This window comes from Odocoileus virginianus, chromosome 3 (genome assembly GCF_023699985.2).
Source record: "Odocoileus virginianus isolate 20LAN1187 ecotype Illinois chromosome 3, Ovbor_1.2, whole genome shotgun sequence".
Classification (NCBI taxonomy): Eukaryota; Metazoa; Chordata; class Mammalia; order Artiodactyla; family Cervidae; genus Odocoileus; species Odocoileus virginianus.
In genome coordinates, this window is record NC_069676.1 from 50,284,601 (window position 1) to 50,312,088 (window position 27,488).

General features: G+C 40.9%; 1 protein-coding gene across 8 annotated transcripts in view; it reads left to right on the forward strand.

Annotated features, from left to right (window-relative positions):
• The window catches only part of ARHGAP26 (Rho GTPase activating protein 26), a 548,614-nt gene that overhangs the window by 52,096 nt on the left and 469,030 nt on the right, over window positions 1-27,488 (forward strand). For 4 of the 8 annotated variants that reach the window (XM_070465556.1, XM_070465553.1, XM_070465555.1 and 1 more), the window contains one exon: window positions 21,814-22,015. The gene's annotated coding sequence lies outside the window, so the exon portion shown is untranslated. Of the gene's footprint in view, window positions 1-8,474; window positions 8,586-18,044; window positions 18,417-21,813; window positions 22,016-27,488 lie in introns of those variants that run through there. The other 4 variants (XM_020911522.2, XM_020911523.2, XM_020911527.2 and 1 more) reach the window with 4 other exon arrangements.

The following is a 27,488-nucleotide window of genomic DNA, read 5'->3' on the forward strand; positions in this document are numbered from 1 at the left end:
ATAGCTTTTCCCTTCTCCAGGGGATCTTCCCAATCCAGGAATCGAATCCAGGTCTCCCTCAGATGTTAGGTTCCTTCTAACTTTCTGCCATCATCAGAGTATGGTCCTTGACCTCATCCCTAGTAGAAGGCTGCTGCAGTGCCATTCATGATGACAGAGGTCCAGTTACAGGCAAGGAGGAAGTGTCAAATATAAACAGGGTTAGCTTGCTTGCTGGTTGAATTGGCTTCCCTTTTAGGGAAATCTTCTGAAAAGTACAGTCTTTAACAGCTTCTATTCATACCTCATTGGCTTGAACCTTGTCATGTGTTCACCCTTAGTTGCAAAGGAGGCTGGGAAATGTAGTGTTTTACTGGGAACTTTACCACCAACAAAATCAAAAGGATGCAGTTAACAAGGAAGAAGGAAGAATGGATCCTGAATAGGCAGCTAGCAATCTCTGCTACAGAATAAAGGTTGGAGTAAGCTCTGCTGAGGAGTACACTTCAGTTCAGTTCACTTGCTCAGTTGTGTCTGACTCTTTAGGACCTCATGGACTGCAGTATGCCACGCCTTCCTGTCCATTGCCAACTCCCAGAGTTTACTCAAACTCATGTCCATTGAGTCGGTGATGCCATCCAACCATCTCATCCTCTGTCATCCCCTTCTCCTCCTGCCTTCAATCTTTCCCAGCATCAGGGTCTTTTCAAATGATTCAGTTCTTCACATCAGGTGGCCAAAGTATTGGAGTTTCAGCTTCAGCATCAGTCCTTCCAATGAATATTCAGTACTGTTTTCCTTTAGAATGGACTGGTTGGATCTCCTTTCAGTCCAAAGGACTCTTGAGTCTTCTCCAACACCACAGTTCAAAACAGTCAATTCGTTGGCACTCAGCTTTCTTTATAGTCCAAACCTCACATCCATACATGACTACTGGAAAAATCATAGCTTTGACTAGACAGACCTTTGTTGGCAAAGTAATGTCTCTGTTTTTTAATATGCTGTCTACTTTGGTCAGAATTTTTCTTCCAAGGAGCAAGCGTCTTTTAATTTTATGGCTGCAATTACCATCTGTAGTGACTTTGGAGTCCCCAAAAATAAAGTCTCTCACTGTTTCCACTGTTTCCCCATCTATTTTCCATGAAGTGATGGGACCAGATGCCATGATCTTAGTTTTCTGAATGTTGAGTTTTAAGCCAACTTTTTCACTCTCCACTTTCACTTTCATCAAGAGGCTCTTTAGTTCTTCGCTTTCTGCCATAGGGTGGTGTCATCTGCATATCTGAGGTTATTGATATTTCTCCCAGCAATCTTGATTCCAGCTTGTGCGTCATCCAGTCCAGTGTTTCTCATGGTGTATGCTGCATGTAAGTTAAATAAGCACTATGATAATATACAGCCTTGATGTACTCCTTTCCCTATATGGAGCCAGTCTGTTGTTCCATGTCCAGTTCTAACTGTTGCTTCCTGTCCTGCATACAGATTTCTCAAGAGGCAGGTCAGGTGGTCTGGTATTCCCATCTCTTGAAGAATTTTCCACAGTTTGTTGTGGTCCACACAGTCGAAGGCTTTGGTGTAGTCAATAAAGCAGAAGTAGATGTTTTTCTGGAACTCCCTTGTTTTTTTGATGACCCAATGGATGTTGGCAATTTGACCTCTGGTTCCTCTGCCTTTTCTAAATCCAGCTTGAACATCTGGAAGTTCACAGTTCATGTACTGCTGAAGCCTGGCTTGGAGAATTTTGAGCATTACTTTATAGTGCGTGAGATGAGTGCAATTGTGTGATAGTTTGAGCATTCTTTGGCATTGCCTTTCTTTGGGATTGGAATGAAAACGGACCTTTTCCAGTCCAGTGGCCATTGCTGAGTTTTCCAAATTTGCTGGCATGTTGAGTGCAGCACTTTCACAGCATCATCTTTTAGGATTTGAAATAGCTCAACTGGAATTCCATCACCTCCACTAGCTTTGTTCGTAGTGATGCTTCCTAAGGCCCACTTGACTTCACACTCGAAAATGTCTGGCTCCAAGGTGAGTGATCACACCGTCGTGATTATCTGGGTCATGAAGATCTTTTTTGTATAGTTCTTCTGTGTATTCTTGCCACCTCTTCTTAATATCTTCTGTTTCTGTTAGGTCCACACCATTTCTGTCCTTTATTGTGCCCACCTTTGCATGAAATGTTCCCTTGGTATCTCTCATTTTCTTGAAGAGATCTCTAGACTTTCCCATTCTATTGTTTTCCTCTATTTCTTTGCATTAATCGCTGAGGAAGGCTTTCTTATTTCTCCTTGCTATTCTTTGGAACGCTGCATTCAAATGGGTATATGTTTCCTTTTCTCCTTTGGCTTTCACTTCTCTTCTTTACACAGCTATGTGTAAGGCCTCTTCAGACAACCATTTTGCCTTTTTGCATTTCTTTTCTTTGGGGATGGTCTTGATCCCTACCTCCTGTACAATGTCAGGAACCTCCGTCCATAGTTCATCAGGCACTCTGTCTATCAGATCTAATCCCTTGAATCTATTTGTTACTTCCACTGTGTAATTGTAAGGGATTTGACTTAGGTCATACCTGAATGGTCTAGTGGTTTTCCCTACTTTCTTCAATTTAAATCAATTTGGCAATAAGAAGTTCATGGTCTGTGCCACAGTCAGCTCCTGGTCTTGTTTTTGCTGACTGCTGAGGAAGCTAACATGCTAAGTAACATGCTAGTAGTGGGAGAGGCATTTCAGAAAGAGAGACCAGTAATACAGGAGAGAGAAAGAAGGGGAGGGGGAAAGAGCAAGCTTTCAAGATTGAGCATCTCATCATGAACAAGGTGAGAGGATTTCAGCCCTCTTCCGAATTCCCAGTGAAAGCCATGAGGAGTGTAGTCAGAATATAAAAGTATGCTGAGCAGAAATATTCAATGACTGCTGTTCGAAAGAGAGTATTATACATCATCACTCGTCCACGACTCATGCCTTCCCAAATATCTTCAATTTTGAGCACTTAGTACTTTTTCCACCAAAAGTATGAAGTGGTGATCCTTCTTCCTGCCAAACTTCTTGTCAGCTTTGTTTTGGAAGTAGGAAAGAAAGAAATCCTGTTTCCTGTCCTTTGTTTCCTGGCTGCAGCCTCTGGTTCTGCCCACTTCTTAGTCTCACAGTGTCTATTTCCTCCTCAGGCTCTCAAACAAGCTCACAGAGCTCTTTCTCTTCCAGGGTTACTAGTTAGTCACACAAAATTATCAAAGTAGAAAACAACTTCTGTCCCTTTGTGAAGTTTGTTTTCTCTCCCCACCCCCCCACCCCCTCCCACCCCTGCCCCTTGGATCTTTTTGTTTTGTTTTTTCGTTAGGTTAATTTCCCAGATTCCTCTCTGCAAAGCCAGGAAGAAACGAAGCAGGTGTTGAGGGCCTGCTTCTCCTGGGGAATATACTGGAGCAACGTTGATTTCAAACCAAAAATGATGTAATCAGTCACTGGCAACAAATGAAGACAAGGAAAACTGCAGGGTTTTCTATCTTGAGTGTGGGAATTGAGATCTAACAGTTATGGCTAGGAGGGGGGAGTAAAGGGTGCGTCATCTAAGAGAATAGCTCCTGGGTTTGTGTAAGTTCTCCCACTTCTAGGCTGGCTGACTTCCAACCAGTTATTTGACTGCTCTAAAGTTTGTTATTTTGCATTTGTACAATAGAAAAGGAGATAATAGTTCCTATCTAATCAAGTTGTTGTGAGGATTAAATAGGCCAACAAATGTAAAGTGCTTGTTGAGTGCCACATTGGAAGTATTCACCAGATGATTATCATTATTACTAGTGAGATTTAGATCATGTGTGTTTTTAAATAAAAATATTACTACTGATTCCAGCAATGAGAAGAAAATATATGGAAGATTACTGATTCTTTCATGGAGAGACTGGCTTGGGAATAGATGACATGTGTAAGATTGGCATCAACCCTTAGCCCTTTCTTTATTATAAACTCCTTAGGGTGAGGGCTGCTTGGCATGGATGATGTATCTGAATGTGTTCCCAGTTTGGGGTCAGTCAGCTACCCAACTTCCCTGAGCAGTGCCTGTGGATGAGAGAAACAACCTGCTCTGGGTTCTCTCCAGGGTATCAGTGGCCTAGTCTGTATATAGATGGAATTCCAGCTGGGAATACAGATTTAGGAATTGTGTTTCTTACTCTCATGATGGCATAGAAATCTCTTTGATCACTTTTGGAAAGGTCTCTTTGAATCTTTCCACTAGTCTGTTAAAACTGTTCTAACATTGACTGTGATTCAGAGCTTCATTTCTCCATCCCACCAAACCAGTAGCTTCTGGAAATTAATTATTGACCAAAATGAGAGAATTTAAGCATGGCACCATGAGTGTGCCTATTTTCTATGTCACCTGAATTTAGATTTTTGCTATATCAATTGGGATAAGCTAGATTATGCTCTAAAATTTAGTGGTCCTAAAATCTTTGTGGCTTAAAACAATAAAAATGTTATTTTATACACACTGTACATCCAGAGCAACCTCAACTGACCCTGGCAGGGAGAAGGGGGACATATAAAATCATGTTCTGATTCTTAAAGACTACTGCCTACTTTTCCATAGCTCAAAAAGCCACAGTCCTTGTAGCCACACCTACCCTCAGCAAAAAATTCTCTCATCCTTGTATTAGGATTTTCCCCATTCAAATGAGCCTACCTGTAGCCAATGTGATCTGGTGGGTTTCTTGATCCTTTGAAATCAAGGAAACTGGCTTGAAACTGTCAAGGACTGACTAAAGATCTAATGAAAATGAGACAGGATAGGGATTTTGAAATGCCTGTTAAGAGTCTCTTCTGAGAAAGTAGTAATGTTTCATCTGCATACTGTGTTCAAAATTAAACCTGTTTCATGCCTCTCATCTGAACCTTGAAATAGAGACAGGACGTATGGACCATAAAACAGTCAAGTTTTGTGTAATATCAATAGTTATTTTCCTTGAGAAATGATCAAAACCATCTTTGTAAGAGTAATAGATTTAGTTTATTGAACCTTTTCCAAGGGAGAATTTAGTAAGAAGTGCTATGATAAATAAGTCCATGTAGCTTCATTCCCTTATTTCCAATTAATTCTGCTTATAATTTGGAATTAGAGAAAGTAATCTACGTGCTTTAAGGACGACTTCAGATCACACTTGCCACTCAGAACACTGAGAACACACTGGACTTTTGGACTCTTCTGAATAAAATGTGTAAGTGGAGCAGCAGAGCTGTCCCTGTTCCTAAGTCATCAGTTTATTGCCTGCCTGTCACGTGCCTGGCACTGGACTAATCATTCTATACACATGGTCACGTTTTGCCATGAAGCTTTGGGAGTTTACACTGTTCTGCCCAAGGTCACTCAGCTGGTACAGGGCCCAGCTGAAGGCCTGGATCCAGAGGCCAAACTGAATTAATAGCAGAGACTGAATGAGATTCTACCGAGGGAACCCTGTAGACTTGGTGTGAAATTTGGTTGGTTATTTATGTCCCTATTTGGCCGTTTTCCACATTTGAGGAACTGAGGCATAAAAGGATATATAGTGATAAAAATAAATGGGGAAAAAAAATGGATATACAATGGGTCTTATATCAACCAAAGATTAGCTTTAGTTCTCAAAGTATTAATAATAAAATAAGGTTATGCTTCCAGTCCTCAACAGAGAGCATAATAGCTGGATTTGATGGTTTTGTGAGCTAAGCAGCACTGGAAAAAGTATGATACTTCAGGTTTTAGTTTATACTTCCCCTAGCAGATTTTTGCCAACTTGCCTGGTGGCTCAGTGGTAAAGAATCTGCCTACCAATGCAGGAGATATGGGTTCTATCCATGGGTCGGGAAGATCCTCTGGAGAAGGAAATGACAACCCACTCTAGTATTCTTGCCTGGAAAATCCCATGGATATAGGAGCCTGGCAGGCTATAGTCCATGAGGTCACAGAAGAGTCAGATACAACTTAGTGACTAAACAACAACAATCAGATTTTTAGAAGCTTCCATTCCTTATAAGCTCAAGCCAAAGCATGGCTGTGCATAAAAGATGGAAGAAAAAGAGCTTCCAAATGTCCCAAGCTCAGAGTCATCTGATGCTGTTTAAAGGCTTAATCACACTTCCACATCAGCTCAATTTTCTAGCAAGTGAAAGTGGAAGTGAAGTCACTCAGTCGTATCCAACTGTTTACGACCCCACGGGCTGTAGCCTACTAGGCTCCTCCACCCATGGGATTTTCTAGGCAAGAGTACTGGAGTGGGGTGCCATTGCCTTCTCCAGGGGATCTTCCCAACCCGGGGATCAAACCCAGGTCTCCGGCACTGCAGACAGATGCTTTACCGTCTGAGCCACCAGGGAAGCCACCAGAGAATTTTCTAGGAGTACCTGAAATTTCTGTTTTCTGAGAGAGGAAACCCTCTGCTGGTCCCTAGGTCTGAGGATCCTACAAAATAGTTTTTAGTTTCCCAAGCATTTTTTGAGCCTTTCCTTCATGCTAGACATGTATGGTGATACTGTGGTGGAAAAAAACATAATTCCTGTCCTCCAGTAATTTATAACCAGGAAACAGAACATGACATGGACAGTGAGTTCAACTGCCACTATATCTGAAATGCTGTAACACATTTAATGTTCTTTCCAGTGATACTTTGGACTAAGCAGGCACCTTCCATTTAAGGCAATAGCGCACAGGGCGTGGAAAGAAGGGTTGGAGACAGATGGGGACATAGTTATAGTAAACGATTAAGTGATTCTATTGCCCATTAGTCCCATTACTTAACCTCACTAAATTCTGTTTTCCCCTCTGTAAAATGGGGGTAATAATATGACTTTGAAGGACCATTATAAGGATTAAATGAGGTAATGCATGTAAAGCATCCAACATTATGCCTGGTTTACACAAAGTACTCAATAACTGTTAGCCAGAATCATAATAATGAAGATGTTAGCAAAAGACAAGACGGTAGTAACTGTAACAGTGAGATGGGGTGGAAAGAAAATAGAGGCTAGAGAGAGGAAAGAGTTCAACCACTAAACCTCTTTCCTGTGCAGTAGTCACACCTTAAAATTTATATTAGAATGCAATTTCCAGCATTCTTTTAAGTAGTTAAATGTAGGCCTTTTCTTATAAATGACCCAATCAAAAAATGGGCCAAAGAACTCAACAGACATTTCTCCAAGGAAGACATACAGATGGCTAACAAACACATGAAAAGATGCTCAACATCACTCATCATCAGAGAAATGCAAATCAAAACCACAATGAGGTACCATTATACGCCAATCAGAATGGTTGCTATCCAAAAGTCTACAAGCAATAAATGCTGGAGAGGGTGTGGAGAAAAGGGAACTGTCTTACACTGTTGGTGGGAATGCAAATTAGTACAGCCACTATGGAAAACAGTGTGGAGATTTCTTAAAAAGCTGGAAATAGAACTGCCATATGACCCAGCAATCCCACTTCTGGGCATACACACCGAGGAAACCAGATCTGAAAGAGACACGTGCACCCCAATGTTCATCGCAGCACTGTTTATAATAGCCAGGACATGGAAGCAACCCAGATGCCCATCAGCAGACGAATGGATGAGGAAGCTGTGGTACATATACACCATGGAATATTACTCAGCTATTAAAAAGAATTCATTTGAATCAGTTCTAATGAGATGGATGAAACTGGAGCCCATTATACAGAGCGAAGTAAGTCAGAAAGATAAAGACCATTACAGTATACTAACACATATATATGGACTTTAGAAAGATGGTAACGATAACCCTATATGCAAAACAGAAAAAGAGACTCAGATGAATAGAACAGACTTGTGGACTCTGGGAGAAGGCGAGGGTGGGATGTTTCAAGAGAACAGCATTGAAACAAGTATATTATCTAGGGTGAAACAGATCACCAGCCCAGGTTGGGTGCCTGAGACAAGTGCTCGGGCCTGGTGCACTGGGAAGTCCCAGAGGGATCAGGTGGAGAGGGAGGTGGGAGGGGGGACTGGGATGGGGAATACATGTAAATCCATGGCTAATTCATTTCAATGTATGACAAAAACTAATGATGTAAAGTAATTAGCCTCCAACTAATAAAAATAAATGGAAAAAAAAATGTAGGCCTTTTCTTAAATTTGTGTGTAAAGGTTGAGATACAGCTGAAGGGGAGATAGTTTAAACTGAAATCAAGATCTTCCTTTTTCTCTTGTCTTTTCCTTCCCTGAGGTCCAGAACAATGAACCTCCTTTAGATAAAAGAGTATTTAACCAAAGCCTGTTTCCATTTAGGATATTTCAGCAGAGGAGTTAATCTTTTATTCTATTGAGGAATTTTCACTGTCTGTTATTATTGGAACAAAGATGTCTTTATTAAAATAAACTCTTGGCTTCCCAAAGAATTGTCACCTTAATTAAAAGAGCATTATTTGTAATGGTTTTTATAAGAATGGAAGCTATGACATCATCATCATCATGTGGAACACTATCAAAGATCTTGATTCTAAGAAACAGGATTCCTTGGTGGCAAACAACAGAACCAATTCTGGCTCATTTAACCCCTCCCATACTTCACCCCCTCCACCCCCCCAAAAAAGAAGACTTCTGCTCATAGATCCCAAGGAAAAGGTGGTAAACCAGATTTCTTTTCTCTTTTCTCCATTAATTTATTTAGTTATTTCAGGTCTTAGTTGCAGCATGTGGGATCTTCATGTGGCGTGGGAGATTTTTTTTTTCCTGTTTTTTGGTTGTGGCATGTGGGATCTAGTTTCCCGACCAGAAATTGAACCCTGGGTCCCCTGCATTGGGAGCGTGGCATCTTAACTACTGGACCACCAGAGAAGTCCCCAAACCAGGTTTCTGAAAGCATGGGAACCAAGATAGCTCAGGGAGCAAGGTCCCTGGTCACCTGTACCAGATGAATCAACTTTGTTTTTTTTCTGTCTCTGCTTCATTTGTCCCATGATTTTATTTCCTGGGAGAGAAAGTCTGGCTGGCCAAACTTGGGTCTTGTGCCTACAAGTCAGCAGGGGGGACATCAGAGCTCCTTGACTGATATTCCTATCAAGCCTACCTGCAGTGGGAAAGTGGGAGAGGAGTCCTGCCGCCTCCAGGGGGTGGTAATAGAAAGCTAATAGAAAGGCAATAAGAATTTCACAATCGAGAGAGCTGCTGGGGAAGAGAAGTGATGGAGGAATCACCACCACAGGACTTTGTGGGGGAAACTGAGTCACTGAATGAACATAGTTTTCCTGAGGGGTCACGCTGAACAGCAGAAATGAAATGTTCTGACTCCTAAGAGCCAAACGGGGAGTTCTCCCTTATTCTGTCCAGCTTGCTAAAGCAGTGGTTCAGAGACTTGGCAGTGCATCAGGATTATTTACCTGTGGAGCTTGTTAAAAATAGAGGAGCTGGGTTTGGCATGGGGCTGGTACCTCTGTATTTTTAATAAGCTTCTCATCTGATGCTGTTTACAACTAACTTGGAGGCCCATTACACCAAATCTTCACAGGCTCCAATATAGAAAAAGAGCATTATAGAACTAAAAATAGAATGATGTGATTTTAGGGAAAAGATTCAGGTTGGGTAATAAAAGTTTTTGAGGTCCAGTTAGTGTTAACTGTCTATGTGGTTTGGGGTTTAGAGAAGGTGAGGACAGGTAGAATTCTTCCTTGTTTATGACGAACCTGGGCCAAGTGGATTAGGAGGTTGGGCCATTGTCCCAGGAAGCACTTGCAATTGAGCTCTGTGGAGAGGGGGCTGGGGCCCTTCTGGGGCTGTCCTGACCATCTCTAGTGCTGAAGGGGGAGGATCAGATTATATGAATAGATGACCCAAGGGCTAAGATCTGGAGTGTAGAAAGGGTTGGGAAAAAAGGCCTGAGCTGACACAGACAGGAAAAGGATCTGTTACCTTTATCTTTCTGTTTCATCACAACGGATGACAGGCCACACCAAATCTCTTAACCAGCTTGGAGCATGGAGGAGAAGGGGGAATGCTGTTCTTCTGCTGGGAAGCTGCATGCCTCCACTTCTCACCTGGCTACTCCCATCCATCCTTCAGTCCCTTGCTTAAATATCATCCTCCTTCCTGGCCCCTCGAATCTAATGAGGCCTCCTGCTTGCTGTTCTCTCTTGTGGACACCTGTTCTTTCCCAGGGCCAGTTGCTTGGGCATGCAGCTTGAGCAAATCACAGGGCCCTGTACTCAGGAGGACTAAGCTTGGCTGGTTGGATGCTCTGCTGTTGTCATCTTGCAATTCTTCATAATTTTTGAACAAAGGGCTCTCCATTATCATTTTGACTAAGTTCTGATGATCATATAGCTGGTCCTGTTCGTTCCCTTCCCTAAACTTAGCATCATTTAATTTCAGTAGCTCTAGCATCTAATTCTGTGCCTACCACTATAGTATAGATTTGATAAATATTAGGTTTAATCATTTGAAATTATTGTTATTTGACTATGTTTGACTTATTAAAAAACATTCATGTGATTAAACCTAAAATATTCTGAGTGATTGCATAAATGAATGATGGAAAGAAGAAAGATACCTTGAACACAGTGAGTTTCTCACCTAGTATCCACTTTCTTCCTTCCTACCTTTCTTCCACCAGTTTTGATTGTGTCCATCTCTTCCCCAGTGATTCGGAGAAGGAGACCCCATCCCTAATTCCAGGGTAAATCCTGATCAGTCTATGTATTCTTTCTTCTAGGAACAATCTTTCCTTTTTCTCTAGACATTGTCAGGTTTGAAGGAAACCTGCTGTAGCCATCTGCCAGTCTAACAACAACAACAACAACAAAAACTCAAAGCAGAGAGCAGATGTCAAGAGATTTCAGGAAAGCAGTATCAGGATATGTTGTAGATAGCTTGTAATCTACCCCTGAACTTCTTATTATGTGAGATAATAAGATTTCCGTGCTATTCATTTTGATTGTCTATTGTTATGAAACAGTTATCCCAAAATGGAATGGCTTGCAACAGCATCCATTTTATTATATTTCACAATTTTGTGGGCCAGGAAGCCAAGCAGAACTCAACAAGGAAGTCAGTCAGTGCTATTCAGCTGACTGATGGCCTGGACTGAAAAGTCCAGGATGGCTTCCTCGTACTTGGTATCTTGGTGGTGATGGCTTGAAGGTTTTTTGTTTGCTTTTTAATTAATTAATTTTTGGCTGTACTGGGTCTTTGCTGCTACATGTGCACTTTCTCAAGTTGCAGTGAGTGGGGGCTTACTTTCTAGTTGCATGTGGTGGCTTCTCTTGTTGTGAAGCACCAGCTCTAGGCATATGGGCTTAGTAGTCGCGGCACACAGGGTAGTTGCTCCTTGGCACGTGGGATCTTTCTGGACCAGGGATCAAAACTGTATCCCCTGCATTGGCAGGCCAGTTCTTAACCTCTGGATCACCAGCCATGTCCCATGGCTTGAAATTTAAGTTCAACTGACACCTTCAGCCAGAACATGTCCATGTGGACTCTCTAGCATGGCCATCCAAGGTAGTCAAACTTTTCACAAGGAGCACAGGGCTCTCAAAGTGCTGTAAGAGGCAGAAAGCAGAAGATGCCAGTCTCTTTAGGCCCAAGACTGGACTGGCACAGAACCATTTTTCTCATGTACTGTGGATCAAAGCAGGCACAAAACCCACCCAGATTCAGAGAGATGACAGATTCCATCACTTGAGGGGAAAAGTCCTGAACGTCACATAAATCAACTGGAAACAGGTTTTCTGTTATTTACAGTCAAAGGGGTCAGAAATAATTAAAGAAATTCAAGGTTCTCTCAAGCCTGGGAAGATATTTCTTCCTGTTCCTACAATATAGACGTCAGCAAACATTTTTGTTAAGGGCCAGATAGTAAATATTTTAAGTTTTACAGGTCACACAATCTCTTCTGCAACGATTTGGCTTTGCCAATGACACATGAAACCAGCCATGGGACATATTTAAATGAAAGCTATGTGTTCCAAAAAATTTTTATTTATGATCGCCAAAATTTGGATTTCATATAATTTTCATGCATCATGAAACATTTTTTCCCAACTATTTAAAAATGTAAAAGCCATTCTTAGCTTTTAGAGTGTACAAATAAAGAAGACAGGCCAGATTTGATCCCCAGACCACATTTTACCTACCCCAGCTGTAATATAGCAAGCTTGATCCAAGCTCAGGGCCTTTGCACGTGCTGAATTTCTGTCTGGAATACTCCTCTCCAAGGTCTTCATGTGATTTGTACCTTCACTTCATTTGGGTTTTAACTCAGATATTACCTCCTCAGAACAGCCTTCTCTGATCACTCTTATCTGAAATCGTTCCCTAACTGTTTATATTAGCCCCTTATATTTTCTTGATAGCACTTCTCATTGTCTGATGATAGGCATCAGATAGCACTGTCTGATGTTTTGTTCATTTATGTCATATGTTTATTTGCTACCTCTTTTTGACCTTCAGTAGAGTAGGAGTTAAATGAAGCCTGTCTTGTTCTCTTTTGTATACCCCTTACCTAGTACAGTGCCTGGCACGTAATGGATGCTCAATTTAATATTCATTGAATTTGTATTGAATGATTACAGTGCAGTTCTCTGGGGCTTGACAAGAACATAGAAGCCTACTGAATTCCTATATACTGATGTACTGTAGGGAAAGATGATTAAGCGGAAGGAAACCACCTCATCATCTGCACTCGGAGAAGCACTGATCTCTCTGTTATTCCCTGTGTTTCAGGAAAACGCCAAAGGAAAAACTCTTATCCTCTTGTATAATTCTAAAATAAATTGTTTTCCTCTCTTGGCAGGTGTTTCCAAATAGATACCTTGCCTGTTTAGAGGCAGGAAAAAGGGAAACCACCTTATTTGAGGACAGAGAGTGTCATCTTGGTAGTTGTGAAATAGTGTTTGGAAGCTAGATTCTTCCAGACTACTAAGGTATGATTTCCCAGAAATTCCTAAGATCCCTGAGGGAAAATGGCAAAGGTCTTTGACGTCATGGCAACAATCGAGATGACAGAATTGGGAATAACATCAGGGTAAACTTGTCATCTGGAGAGAGAAGGAAAAAGCAGTAGGTACAACATTTGGGATAAGAAGATTTGAGCTTGAACAAAGTGTACCGGGTGGTGTTGGGTGGTGGCCAGAGCCCAGCCATTTGGCAGTGGGCTTTGCAATCCTGGGGACAGAAGTGGCTTCCATCCAGTCCTGCCTTTACTTATTAAAACAAACAATTGACAGAGTAGAAAGAGCCTGCTGCAGGTGAATACAGTAAACAGGAAGTATCCATGGGAAGCAGTGAGGGCTACAATCTAGTGGATATTAGAACTTAAGACTTTCTGAGTTCACTGAGTTCAGGTGATGAATAGAGCTTTAGGACACAAAGTAGAAATAGAGAGTGAGGCTGATACAGAAGGTGACAAGAGGCTGATCTGAGAATGCTGAGCATAGGATGACTTGCCAAAGGAAGTAACTTTAGACAGTTGACTCCATTTTCAGGGGATGAAGCAGAAAGAAGAAAGATGGAATTTTGTCTCTCATGTAGACTTCTTGGTTTCAAATGGTGGGAAAGCTAACAAAATGTTGCCAGAGTTTAAAAAGGGAATTTATTACTTCACATAATTGAGAAGTATGGCCTTAGATATGCCCAGATCTAGGATTTCAAGCATCTTTAATTCTTTTTTAAGATTTATTTATTTTTGGCTGTACTGGGTCTCTGTGGCTGCACATGGGCTTTCCATACTTGGAGTGAGCGGGGGCTACTCTTTGATGTGGTGTGCGGGCTTTTCATGGTGGTGGCTTCTCTTGTTGCAGAGCATGGGTTCTAGGCGTGCAGGCTTAAGTAATTGCAGTGCATGGGCCTAGTTGCCCTATGGCATGTGGAATCTTCCTGGAGCAGAAATCAAACCCATGTTCCCTGCATTGGCAGGTAAATTCTTAACCATTGGACCACCACCAATAATGTCTTTAGTAACCTTTAGTCTTTCTTCATCTCTCAATTCCTCTTTCCTCTATATTGGTCTTCCATATGATCAGCTTCTAGCATATACCCATCCAGCTTTAAGTTCAGTAAAGAGTTTATTTGGCCTGTTTTCTCTAGCAAGTGCAAGGATCCTATCTCATTGCTTTTGATTGGTCATGTGACCATCCTTCGAACCCAGGGATTACAATGTTTTACTGATCAACTGAGTCACATTCCCTATCCTTGAAGTCTGGTGCAACAGCTCCAACCAGATTACTTGGACTAGATATGGGGAAGAAGTGGTTCCCTAAGAAAAACTCAGATACCATCATCATGAGACTCAGTATGGATGCTGGGTAGGCAAAACAAAATAAAATGAAAATAAAAACAAGATGACAGACATCTACAACCAATAATCTACACACTCACATAAAATTGAACTGGAAGCTACCATCTATCATCAGCACATGAATATATTATTAACTAAATGCTATCATCAGGTCTTAGATATTCAGTTGTTCTCATACTGACAGAATTTTATCCTCTGGTTTAAATCAGCATTAGGTCTTACATTTAGATCTTTAATCCATTTTGAGTTTATTTTTGTGTATGGTGTTAGAAAGTGTTCTAGTTTCATTCTTTTACAAGAGGTTGAACAGTTTTCCCAGCACCACTTGTTAAAGAGGTTGTCTTTTTTCCATTGTATATTCTTGCCTCCTTTGTCAAAGATAAGGTGTCCGTAGGTATGTGGATTTATCTCTGGGCTTTCTATTTTGTTCCAATGATCTATATTTCTGTCTTTGTGCCAGTACCATACTGTCTTGATGACTGTGGCTTTGTAGTATAGCCTGAGGTCAGGCAGTTTGATTCCTCCAGTTCCATTCTTCTTTCTGAAGATTGCTTTGAAGCTATTCGAGGTTTTTTTTATTTCCATACAAATTGTGAAATTATTTGTTCTAGTTCTGTGAAGAATACTGTTGGTAGCTTGATAGGGATTGCATTGAAAATGGATTAAAGATCTAAATGTAAGACCAGAAACTATAAAACTCCTAGAGGAGAACATAGGCAAACCACTCTCCGACATAAGTCATAGCAAGATCCTCTATGACCCACCTGCCAGAATATTGGAAATAAAAGCAAAAATAAACAAATGGGACCTAATGAAACTTAAAATCTTTTGCACAACAAAGGAAACTATAAGCAAGGTGAAAAGATAACCTTCAGAATGGGAGAAAATAATAGTAAATGAAAAAACAGACAAAGGATTAATCTCAAAAATATACAAGCAACTCCTGCAGCTCAATTCTAGAAAAATAAATGACCCAATCAAAAAATGGGCCAAAGATCTAAACAGACATTTCTCCAAAGAAGACATACAGATGGCTAACAAACACATGAAAAGATGCTCAATATCACTCATTGTCAGAGAAATGCAAATCAAAACCACAATGAGGTACCATTACATGCCAGTCAGAATGGCTGCTATCCAAAAGTCTACAAGCAATAAATGCTGGAGAGGGTGTGGAGAAAAGGGAACCCTCTTACACTGTTGGTGGGAATGCAAACTAGTACAGCCACTATGGAGAACAGTGTGGACAATCCTTAAAAAACTGAAAATAGAACTGCCATATGACCCAGCAATCCCACTTCTGGGCATACACACCAAGGAAACCAGATCTGAAAGAGACACATGTACCCCAATGTTCATCGCAGCACTGTTTATAATAGCCAGGACATGGAAGCAACCTAGATGTCCATCAGCAGACGAATGGATAAGGAAGCTATGGTATATATACACAATGGAATATTACTCAGCCATTAAAAAGAATTCATTTGAATCAGTTCTAATGAGATGGATGAAACTGGAGCCCATTATACAGAGTGAAGTAAGCCAGAAAGATAAAGACCAATACAGTATACTAATGCATATATATGGAATTTAAAAAGATGGTAACGATAACCCTACATGCAAAACAGAAAAAGAGACACAGATGTACAGAACAGACTTTTAGACTCTGTGGGAGAAGGCAAGGGTGCGATGTTCAGAGAGAACAGCATTGAAACAAGTATACTATCAAGGGTGAAACAGATTACCAGCTCAGGTTGGATGCATGAGACAAGTGCTCAGGGCTGGTGCACTGGGAAGACCCAGAGGGATGGGATGGAGAGGGAGGCAGTGAGGGGCGGCGGGGGTGGGGGGGATCAGGATGGGGAACACATGTAAATCCATGGCTGATTCATGTCAATGTATGGCAAAAACCACTACAAAATAAATAAATAAATAAAATAAAAAAGAAAAAAATAAATAAATAAAAACAAAAAAAAATAAATCAGCCTTAGGGAGATAGACAAAAAAAGATCTTCACAACCCAGATAATCACGATGGTATGATCACTCACCTAGAGCCAGACATCCTGGAGAGCAAAGTCGAGTGATCCTTAGGAAGCATTACTACGAACAAAGCTAGTGAAGGTGATGAAATTCCAGTTGAGGTATTTCAAATCCTAAAAGATGATGCTGTGAAAGTGCTGCCCTCAACATGCCAGCAAATTTGGAAAACTCAGCAGTGGCCACAGGACTGTAAAAGGTCAGTTTTCATTCCAATCCCAAAGAAAGGTAATGTCAAAGAATGCTCAAACTACCACACAATTGCACTCATCTTACACGCTAGTAAAGTAATGCCCAAAATTCTTCAAGCCAAGCTTCAGCAATACATGGACCGTGAACTTCCAGATGTTCAAACTGGGTTTAGAAAAGGCGGAGGAACCAGAAATCAAATTGCCAGCATCCGCTGGATCATCGAAAATGCAAGAGAGTTCCAGAAAAACATCTATTTCTGCTTTATTGGCTATGCCAAAACCTTTGACTGTGTGGATCACAACAAACTGTGGAAAATTCTGAAAGAGATGGGAATACCAGACCACCTGACCTTCTTCTTGAGAAATCTGTATGCAGGTCAAGAAGCAACAGTTAGAACTGGACATGGAACCACAGACTGGTTCCAAATTGGGAAAGGAGTACATCAAGGCTGTATATTGTCACAGTGTTGATTTAACTTACATGCAGCATACATCATGCAAAATACCAGGCTGGATGAAGCACAAGTTGGAATCAAGATTGCTGGGAGAAATATCAATAACCTCAGATATGCAGATGACACCACCCTTATGGCATAAAGCGAAGAAGAACTAAAAAGCCTCTTGATGAAAGTGAATGAAGAGAGTGAAAAAGTTGGCTTAAAACTCAACATTCAGAAAACTAAGATCATGGCATCTGGTCCCATCACTTCATGGGAAATAGATGGGGAAACAGTGCAGACTTTATTTTTTCTGGGGGGCTCCCAAATCACTGCAGATGGTGATTGCATCCATGAAATTAAAAGACACTTGCTCCTTGGAAGAAAAGTTATGACCAACCTAGACAGCATATTAAAAAGCAGAGACATTACTTTGCCAACAAAGGTCCATCTAGTCAAAGCTATGGTTTTTCTAGTAGTCATGTATGGATGTGAGAGTTGGCCTATAAAGAAAGCTGAACACCAAAGAATTGATGGTTTTGAACTGTGGTGTTGGAGAAGGCTCTTGACAGTCCCTTGGACAGCAGAGATCCAACCAGTCCATCCTAAAGGAAATCAGTCCTGAATATTTATTGGAAGGACTGATGTTGAAGTTGAAACTCCGATCCTTTGGCCAGCTGATGTGAAGAACTGACTCATTTGAAAATACCTTGATGCTGGTTTCGATTGGAGGCAAGAAGGGTAGGGGATGACAGAGGATGAGATGGTTGGATGGCATCATCAGCTCAATGGACATGAGTTTGAGTAAACTCTGGGAGTTGGTGATGGACAGGGACGGCCTGGCGTGCTGTAGTCCATGGGGTTGCAAAGAGTCAGACACAACTGAGCAACTGAGGGAGTTAACACCATGGACAGAAAATAATCATCATAAATGGGGAAAAACATTATCCAAAGTGATTTAAAGCAAAAGCACAGAATAGCATAAACTTAGTAATTAAATTTGGTGATTGGAAATGCAACTACTGCCCAGTAGCCCTTGGATTACAAGGTGACAAAACTCTAGAAAACAAGAAATGCTCATTCTTATTTATATTTGTCTCAAGACATGTTTCACCTTCAACTTAGAAATAATTCATGAAGTCCTTCTAATATTCAATAATGTGTGTGTACTTGGGTCCTATGTCTACCTCACTTTATGTCCATGATACCATACCCTTCTAGTCCTCCACATCTCTGACTTTTCCATCTCCGTATCCTTTATCCAGGCCTGAACCACTGGTATTTTCTAGAGCTTCATCATTGATTCCCAGCTCTTCTCTTCTTACAAAGTCTCACAGAGTAGCTCTTCATCCATGCTTTTCAACAGATGCCCAAGGACAGCATCCTTTGTGCCAGGTACAGTACCAACCATCCTTGAAGGATCATCCCACAAGTTAATGACACCCAACTCTCTGAAGTCCAGACCTCTCCTTTCAGATTCAAATTTGGACATTCACATGGTAGGTACTTTATAAAGAATTCTCGATCAATGAATAAATGAATCAATGCTTTTCCCTTAATGCTGCAAGTTCAACATACATCACAATGAAATCTTCTTCATGCCTGATCCTGTTACTACTTGTATTTGGTAATACCCTCAGGGATAGAAACCTCAGGTTTATGCTTGCCACCTCCTTCTTGGCTCCTTCACACTCAGTTCAGTTTGGTTCAGTCACTCAGTCATGTCCGACTCTTTGTGACCCCATGAACCACAGCACGCTAGGCCTCCCTGTCCATTACCAACTCCTGGAGTCCACCCAGACCCATGTCCATCAAGTTGGTGATGCCATCCAGCCATCCCATCCTCTGTCATCCCCTTCTCCTCCTGCCCCCAATCTTTCCCAGAATCAGGGTCTTTTCAAATGAGTCAGCTCTTCACTTCAGGTGGCCAAAGTACTGGAGTTTCAGCTTCAACATCAGTCCTTCCAGTAACACCCAGGACTGATCTCCCTTAGGATGGACTGGTTGGATCTCCTTGCAGTTCAAGGGACTGTCAAGAGCCTTCTCCAACACCACAGTTCAAAACCATCAATTCTTCGGTGCTCAGCTTTCTTTATAGGCCAACTCTCACATCCATACATGACCACTGGAAAAACCATAGCCTTGACTAGATGGACCTTTGTTGGTAAAGTAATGTCTCTGCTTTTTAATATGCTGTCTCGGTTGGTCATGACTTTTCTTCCAAGGAGTAAGCGTCTTTTAATTTCATGGCTGCAGTCGCCATCGGCAGTGATTTTGGATTCCTTGATTTTGGATTTTTGATTCCTTCACACTAAGTTCTACTAATTTTAACTCAATATTTCTTCTATTTGTCTCCTTCTCCTACATCTCCACTCCTCCTGTCCTAATTCAGACTTGTAGCACCCTCTACTTGGACGCTGCCACAGCCTCCCTACTCATCTGTCTGCCTCTAAATGTATCCATATAGCATCACACTCTCCTCTTCAGTGACTCTCTGTTTCCTATGAACAATGCTCATACTCCTTAAAATGCCAAATAAAGTTCCCTGTGTCCTGCTCTCTGCCTCTCTTTCCAGTCTCATCTTAAAGATGGCTTGGCTCGAATGTTTGTTATTTCTTGCACACCAGCACCCAGATTCATGGCTTTGCTCATGCTCTACTTCCTGTCTGGAATATGACCTACCCGGTATTCCCATTTCTGCACATCATTTATGCTTCCAATGAGATATCATATCCTCTAGAAAACATTGTTAACCTTCTTTAGACTGATCTGGGTGCCCTCTAGCTGGCTTTCATAGCATGGTGGCCATCCCTCCATCATTACACTATTAACATCAAATCCTCTTGCTGCAACCTGGACTCCTGTGTGAGTTCCTGAAGATATGGGCATGTCTGTTCATCCTTGATTCCTCAATGCCTACCCACTACCTGAAACACAGTAGGATTTCATGTCTGCTGAAGGGGACTACATTTTAAGTAGAGCAGGTTTTTTAGCCTTGGTACTTTTATAGTGTGAAAAAAGCACTCCATAAAATACTAAAAGCTAGAGGATATGCTATCCAAGACCGAGATCAAGAGTTATCAGTAGAAACTTGGAGGTAATATAATTTGCATTTTCTGGCCCAAAAGATTAACTCTAGGCAAATACTAAAGACCCTAAAATATTAATATTTATGCTGATTTCATACCATGGGATCAGGGAATGGCAGATTTAAAAAAATCAGATATTTCTCTAACTTAAATAGTTTATTTACTTATAGTCAGACATTTTAAACCTTTTCCTGAATTTTCAGACTAATACTTTCTAAATTAATCTGAAATCCATTCAGATTGTCCACCAGTTGTAGCAGAGTGAATTGTGGGGAAAAGATAGAAATAAGATGAGAAGAGATATTCTGGCTCAGATCATGCTTTTGCTTTTACTTTGGTAAGATGGAAAACTGTTGAAGAGTTTTGATTAGAGGAGATTATTGATGAAATTTTATACTCTGATAGGATCACTCTGGCTGCTTGGAAGAGGCTTTAACTATATATAGGCATCATGGGCAGAAGCCAAGAGACTAGTTTTAGAACTGTTGTGATTCTAGGCAAAAGATGATGGTGACTTGGACCAGGGTGGTAGCCAAGAGGCAGAAAAATAGTCAGATTATAGGTGTATATCAAAGACTCAGCCAAAAGAATTTGCCGGTAATTGGATATGGATTGTAGAGAGGGAAAAAATGGATAATTCCAAGGATTTGGGGTTGAACAACTGCAAGCATGGATTTGCTATTGGGGGGGGGAGCAGGTTTAGGGGTAAAAATCAGGAGTTCAGTTTTGGCCCCCTTTTCAGTTTATGTCTGTTAGGTGTACAAGGGGGGAATACTGAACAGCTGAGTTGTGGGTACCTATCTGGAGTTCAGAAGGGAGATCAAAGGGAGGATAGATACTTGGAAGTTTTAGCCTACAGATGGTATTTGCAGACATAAGGCAGGTAGGGGTCATCTAGGAAGTGTATAAGGAATAGAGGTTTGAGGACCAACTTGGAACGGTCTGGTGTTCAGAACTTGGGAAAATGAGGAGGAATCAGCAAAGGAGGCCAAGGTGGAGGGACCAATGAGAAAAGAGATCCAAGAGGTTGTGACCCACCTCTTGGTGGGTCCTCTGGGGTGGTGACCCAGAGGTTAAGTGAAGAAAGATTATTGTGCCTGAAATAAAAAACAACCTACCAAGTTCTAATTTACCCTAAGTCTCAGTGGATAGTGTCTTTTTGTATATGTACATGTGTGTGTGTGTGTGTGTGTATAATTTTTTGGCTTGAGGTCACGCAGCTACCAGTTATTTCCTTTGTTCCCCACCCCTATCTCCCCTGCAACCCCCTGCAGGGATTCTGAGTCCCATGTAGTTGTGGACTTCATTACTGAGTCTATGTGGTCATGAATTTTACTAGTTCTCTTTTCCTCTTAGGGTAACTGCAAGATCAGTTCACCTTCGTTTCTACACTTCTAGGGAAAATCTAAAGCCCTGAGCACCTGCTGGGGCTTCCCATTCATAAAATCATTCATTCATTCACCAAATAGTTACTGGGAATTGACAATACACAGGCACTGTTCTAGGCCCTGGATTTATAGCTGTGAACCACTGGGTACCAGCACTGTCTATGACAACAAAGAGCTTACATTCTAGCAGAGGGGATAGGAGTGGAAGAGAGGGGGATAATGTGTGTGGGGTCAACAAATAAACAAAATAGCTTCAAATTGTTATGTCTACACTGAAGGAAATAATCAGGAGTCTGAGACATAGAATAACAGTGCAGACTAAGTTTGGGGACTATTTTCCACTAGGACAGCAGGGAAGCTTCTCTAAACTCTAATATCCTGATGGTTCCAAAGTAACCAGCAAATATATTTCTTTTTAGAGTCCTGAATTGAACTTGAGGCTCTTGTTAGAACAAGGGAGGAAGCCTACCTCCAGTTCCATCTTCACGTGAGCATCTGCCCTCGACAGTTTATAGGAGTAGGCTGAAAAATCAGTTCTTTTCCAATTTTATGTAACATCCGCCAGAAGAAACAGAAGATTATAAAAATGAGACTTATCAAAGTTCATCTTCCAACAAAGAGGTTAGTAACCATTAAATTTTTAATACTTATTTATTTGGCTATACCAGGTCTTAGTTGCGGCATGTGGGATCTAGTGTCCTGACCAGAGATTGAACCCTGGCCTTGGGAGTGCGAAGTCTTAGCCACTGAACCACCAGGGAAGTCCCTGCTGCTGCTGCTGCTGCTAAGTCCCTTCAGTCGTGTCCAACTCTGTGCAACCCCATAGACAGCAGCTCACCAGGCTTCCCATCCCTGGGATTCTCCAGGCAAGAACACTGGAATTGGTTGCCATTTCCTTCTCTAATGCATGAAAGTGAAAAGTGAAAGTGAAGTCACTCAGTTGTGTCCGACTCTTAGCAACCCCATGGACTGCAGCCTACCAGGCTCCTCCATCCATGGAATTTTCCTAGTTACCATTTAATTTAGCTAAAATTTTCTGGGGAACACTTAATACAGTGCAGACACTGGTCTAAGTAAGCTTTTAATATGCATCCTAACATTTAATCTTCATAAAATTCCTTGAGGTTGATACTATTATTATCCCCATTTTACACTTAAAACTCTTGAGGCTTGGATGAACTACTTCACTGTCTAAGGTCACGCAGTCAGCAAGTGGCAGGACTTCAGTTAAAACCCATGTCTGTCCAGTGTTCAAGATTTTGCTTGCGGCATAACTTTGAAAAAGATGATTTGAAGACATTCTTAACTAGATTTTAAGTACTACAATCTTTATCTTCATAAAATTTTGTTAGATAAGAAAGAAAATTACAAGCTTTGAGGTGCTAGGATTTCTCCATAGTTGAATAATCTTTGGGATATTTCAGGGACAAACTTGTTTTAAGCAGTGTCAAGCAGATCCCATCCTAAAGTGAAAGTATGTCAGTTGGTGATTTCAAGTTTGAAAAAGCCCTACATTGTCTTTCAGGAATGCTATGAATAGAAATCGAAGGGAACTGTTTGAACTAATAAAGATAATATTTTTGGTAAGACATCAGATATTTAGGTCTTATTTCTTACTTAGCTCATTTAAAACCCACAAATTAAATATTTTTTAGCAGGTATGGTAAATTGTGAGGTCTTTAAAGTTCACATAATAGAAATTATAGTTATAATTTATTGAGCATTCATTGTGTGCCCCTTCAGTGTACTGTGTGTATTATTTCATTTGTTCTTAACTATACTTTTATGAGATATTAATTATCAATGCTATTTAAAGATGAAGACATTGGGTCTCAGTTAAGTAACAGATTCAAAACTATGTATCAAAGCCAGCATTAAAATCTAGGGATGGAAACCCCATATTTTTTTCTTATAAGATCTTATTTCTTATTCAGGTTTCAGAAGGTATCTTTCCTTATTAGACTGTTTTCATTCCCAAAGTGACCTTTGGGAAGTATCTTTATTCTCTAGTATTAAGTTTCCTTGCCTTTAAAACAGTGTGATTACACTGGATATTTTCCATAATCTCTTTTCGTTCTAAAGCTCCATGGTTCTGTGACTCCATAAATAGCTCAGTTCAAAGATAATTCAATGGTGTTCATTGGGACTTCTGATTTTATTTTTTCAATTAAAAAAATTGAAAACAGTAGGAAATTATATCTTTTAAATCAATTTAGTAGATCTGTCTACTATTTTCTCTTTTATACACATGGATATACTATTTGACCCTTCTTTGTTGCAAAATGTTTCTTCCTTGTCACTTATAATACTTTATCAGTAACAATAGCCCTAAAAAATATATTCCAATTGCTTTCACCAACTTATAGCTAGGGAAACAGGTTATTGTAGTGCTTTAGTTTGGGTTTTCTGAGGTCGTGGTCACTTAGGACAAGGAAGGATTGGGACCTACGTCGCTAAAATTTCTAGTTTTACTCTGTTTAGGTCTCAGGACCTCTAATATGTTGAGGTGTTCAAGGTAAGAGAAACCCAAGTAAGACAGTAGGTGTTGTGAGAGGGCATCAGAGGGCAGACACACTGAAACCATAATCACAGAAAACTAGCCAATCTGATCACAGGACCACAGTCTTGTCTAACTCAATGAAACTAAGCCATGCCGTGTGGGGCCACCCAAGACGGACGGGTCATGGTGGAGAAGTCTGACAGAATGTGGTCCACTGGAGAAGGGAATGGCAAACCACTTCAGTACTCTTGCCTTGAGAACTCCATGAACAATACAAAAAGGCAAAATGATAGGATACTGAAAGAGGAACTCCCCAGGTTGGTAGGTGCCCAATATGCTACTGGAGATCAGTGGAGAAATAACTCCAGAAAGAATGAAGGGATGGAGCCAAAGCAAAAACAATACCCAGTTGTGGATGTGACTGGCGATAGAAGCAAGGTCCGATGCTGTAAAGAGCAATACTGCACAGGAACCTGGAATGTTAGGTCCATGAATCAAGGCAAATTGGAAGTGGTCAAACAGGAGATGGCAAGAGTGAATGTCGCCATTCTAGGAATCAGCGAATTAAAATGGACTGGAATGGGTGAATTTAACTCAGATGACCATTATATCTACTACTGTGGGCAGGAATCCCTTAGAAGAAATGGGGGTAGCCATCATAGTCAACAAAAGAGTCCGAAATGCAGTACTTGGATACAATCTCAAAAACGACAGAATGATCTCTGTTCGTTTCCAAGGCAAACCATTCAATATCATGGTAATCCAAGCCTATGCCCCAACCAGTAATGCTGAAGAAGATGAAGCTGAATGGTTCTATGAAGACCTACAAGACCTTTTAGAACTAGAACCCAAAAAAATGTCCTTTTCATTATAGAGGACTGGAATGCAAAAGTAGGAAGTCAAGAAATACCTGGAGTGACAGGCAAATTTGGCCTTGGAGTACAGAATGAAGCAGGGCAAAGGCTAATAGAGTTTTGCCAGGAGAACACACTGGTCATAGCAAACACCCTCTTCCAACAACACAAGAGAAGACTCTACACATGGACATCACCAGATGGTCAACCCCGAAATCAGACTGATTATATTCTTTGCAGTCAAAGATGGAGAAGCTCTATACAGTCAGCAAAAAGAAGACCGGGAGCTGACTGTGGCTCAGATCATGAACTCCTTATTGCCAAATTCAGACTTAAATTGAAGGAAGTAGGGAAAACCACTAGACCATTCAGGTATGACCTAAATGAAATCCCTTATGACTAGACAGTAGAAGTGAGAAATAGATTTAAGGGACTAGATCTGATAGACAGAGTGCCTAATGATCTATGGGTGGAGGTTTGTGACATTGTACAGGAGACAGGGATCAAGACCATCCCCAAAGAAAAGAAATGCAAAAAGTCAAAATGGTTGTCTGAGGAGGCCTTACAAATAGCTGTGAAAGGAAGAGATGTGAAAAGCAAAGGAGAAAAGAAAAGATATTCCCATTTGAATGCAGAGTTCCAAAGAATAGCCAGGAGAGATAAGAAAAGCCTTCCTCAGCAATCAGTGCAAAGAAATAGAGAAAACAACAGAATGGGAAAGACTAGAGATCTCTTCAAGAAAATTAGAGATACCAAGGGAACATTTCATGTAAAGATGGGTTTGATAAAGGACAGAAATGGTATAGACCTAACAGAAGCAGATGATATTAAGAAAAGGTGGCAAGAATACACAAAAGAACTATACAAAAAAGATCTTCATGACCCAGATAATCATGATGATGTGATCACTTACCTAGAGCCAGACATCCTGGAATGTGAAGTCAAGTGGGCCTTAGAAAGCATCATTACGAACAAAGCTAGTGGAGGCAATGGAATTCCAGCTGAGCTATTTCAAATCCTAAAAGATGATGCTGTGAAAGTGCTGCACTCAATATGTCAGCAAATTTGGAAAACTCAGCAGTGGCCACAGGACATGGAAAAGGTCAGTTTTCATTCCAATCCCAAAGAAAGGCAATGCCAAAGAATGCTCAAACTACCACACAATTGCATTCATCTCACTTGCTAATAAAGTAATGATCAAAATTCTCCAAGCTAGGCTTCAACAGTATGTGAACCGAGAACTTCCAGATGTTCAAGCTGAATTTAGAAAAGGCAGAGGAACCAGAAGTCAAATTGCCAACATCTGCTGGATCATCGAAAAAGCAAGAGAGTTCCAGAGAAACATCTACTTCTGCTTTATTGACTACGCCAAAGCCTTCGACTGTGTGGATCACAATAAACTGTGGAAAATTCTGAAAGAGATGGGGATACCAGACCACCTGACCTGCCTCTTGAGAAACCTATATGCAGGTCAGGGAGCAACAGTTAGAACTGGACATGGAACAACAGACTGGTTCCAAATAGAAATAGGAGTACGTCAAGGCTGTATATTGTCACTCTGCTTATTTAACTTATATGCAGAGTGCATCATGAGAAATGCTGGGCTAGAAGAAGCACAAACTGGAATCAAGATTGCTGGGAGAAATATCAATAACCTCAGATATGCAGATGGCACCACCCTTATGGCAGAAAGTGAAGAGGAACAAAAAAGCCTCTTGATGAAAGTGAAAGAGGAGAGTGAAAAAGTTGGCTTAAAGCTCAACGTTCAGAAAACTAAGATCATGACATCTGGTCCCATCACTTCATGGCAAATAGATGGGGAAACAGTGGAAACAGCGACAAACTATTTTTCTGGGCTCGAAAATCACTGCAGATGGTGATTGTGGCCATGAAATTAAAAGACACTTACTCCTTGGAAGGAAAGTTATGACCAACCTAGATAGCATATTAAAAAGCAGAGACATTACTTTGCCAACAAAGGTCCGTCTAGTCAAGGCTATGGTTTTTTCAGTGGTCATGTATGGATGTGAGAGTTGGACTATAAAGAACGCTGAGCACCGAAGAATTGATGTTTTTGAACTGTGGTGTTGGAGAAGACTCTTGAGCATCCCTTGGACTGCAAGGAGATCCAACCAGTCCATCCTAAAGTAGATCAGTCCTGGGTGTTCATTGGAAGGACTGATTCTGAAGCTGAAACTCCAGTACTTTAGCCACCTCATGCGAAGAGTTAACTCGTTGGAAAAGACCCTGATGCTGGGAGGGATTGGGGACAGGAGGAGAAGGGGACGACAGAGGATGAGATGGCTTGATGGCATCACCGACTCAATGGACATGAGTTTGAGTAAACTCTGGGAGTTGGTGATGGACAGGGAGCCCTGGCGTGCTGCGATTCATGGGGTCGCAAAGAGTTGGACACGACTGAGTGACTGAACTGAACTGAACATTTAAACTGTACACATGTATGGGAAGATCCAGAGGCAAGAAAGATAGCAAATGTATGAGGGCTACTTCAATTTAAGTTATTTTTCATAAGTAAGCTGATTCATTTTGTCATTTTAGTAGCAACAATGGTAAGAAATAGCCCAATTACTTTTATTGACCCAAATAACCCTGAGTGTGTAGTGAAATTGTATTTTGACACCTTTCTGGTATCATCTCAGCTTTTGAATAAGTTTATTTTTATTAATGGATTATTGTTTTTCTTAAATATTGTTTTTTTAATTCTTTCTTATTTAATATT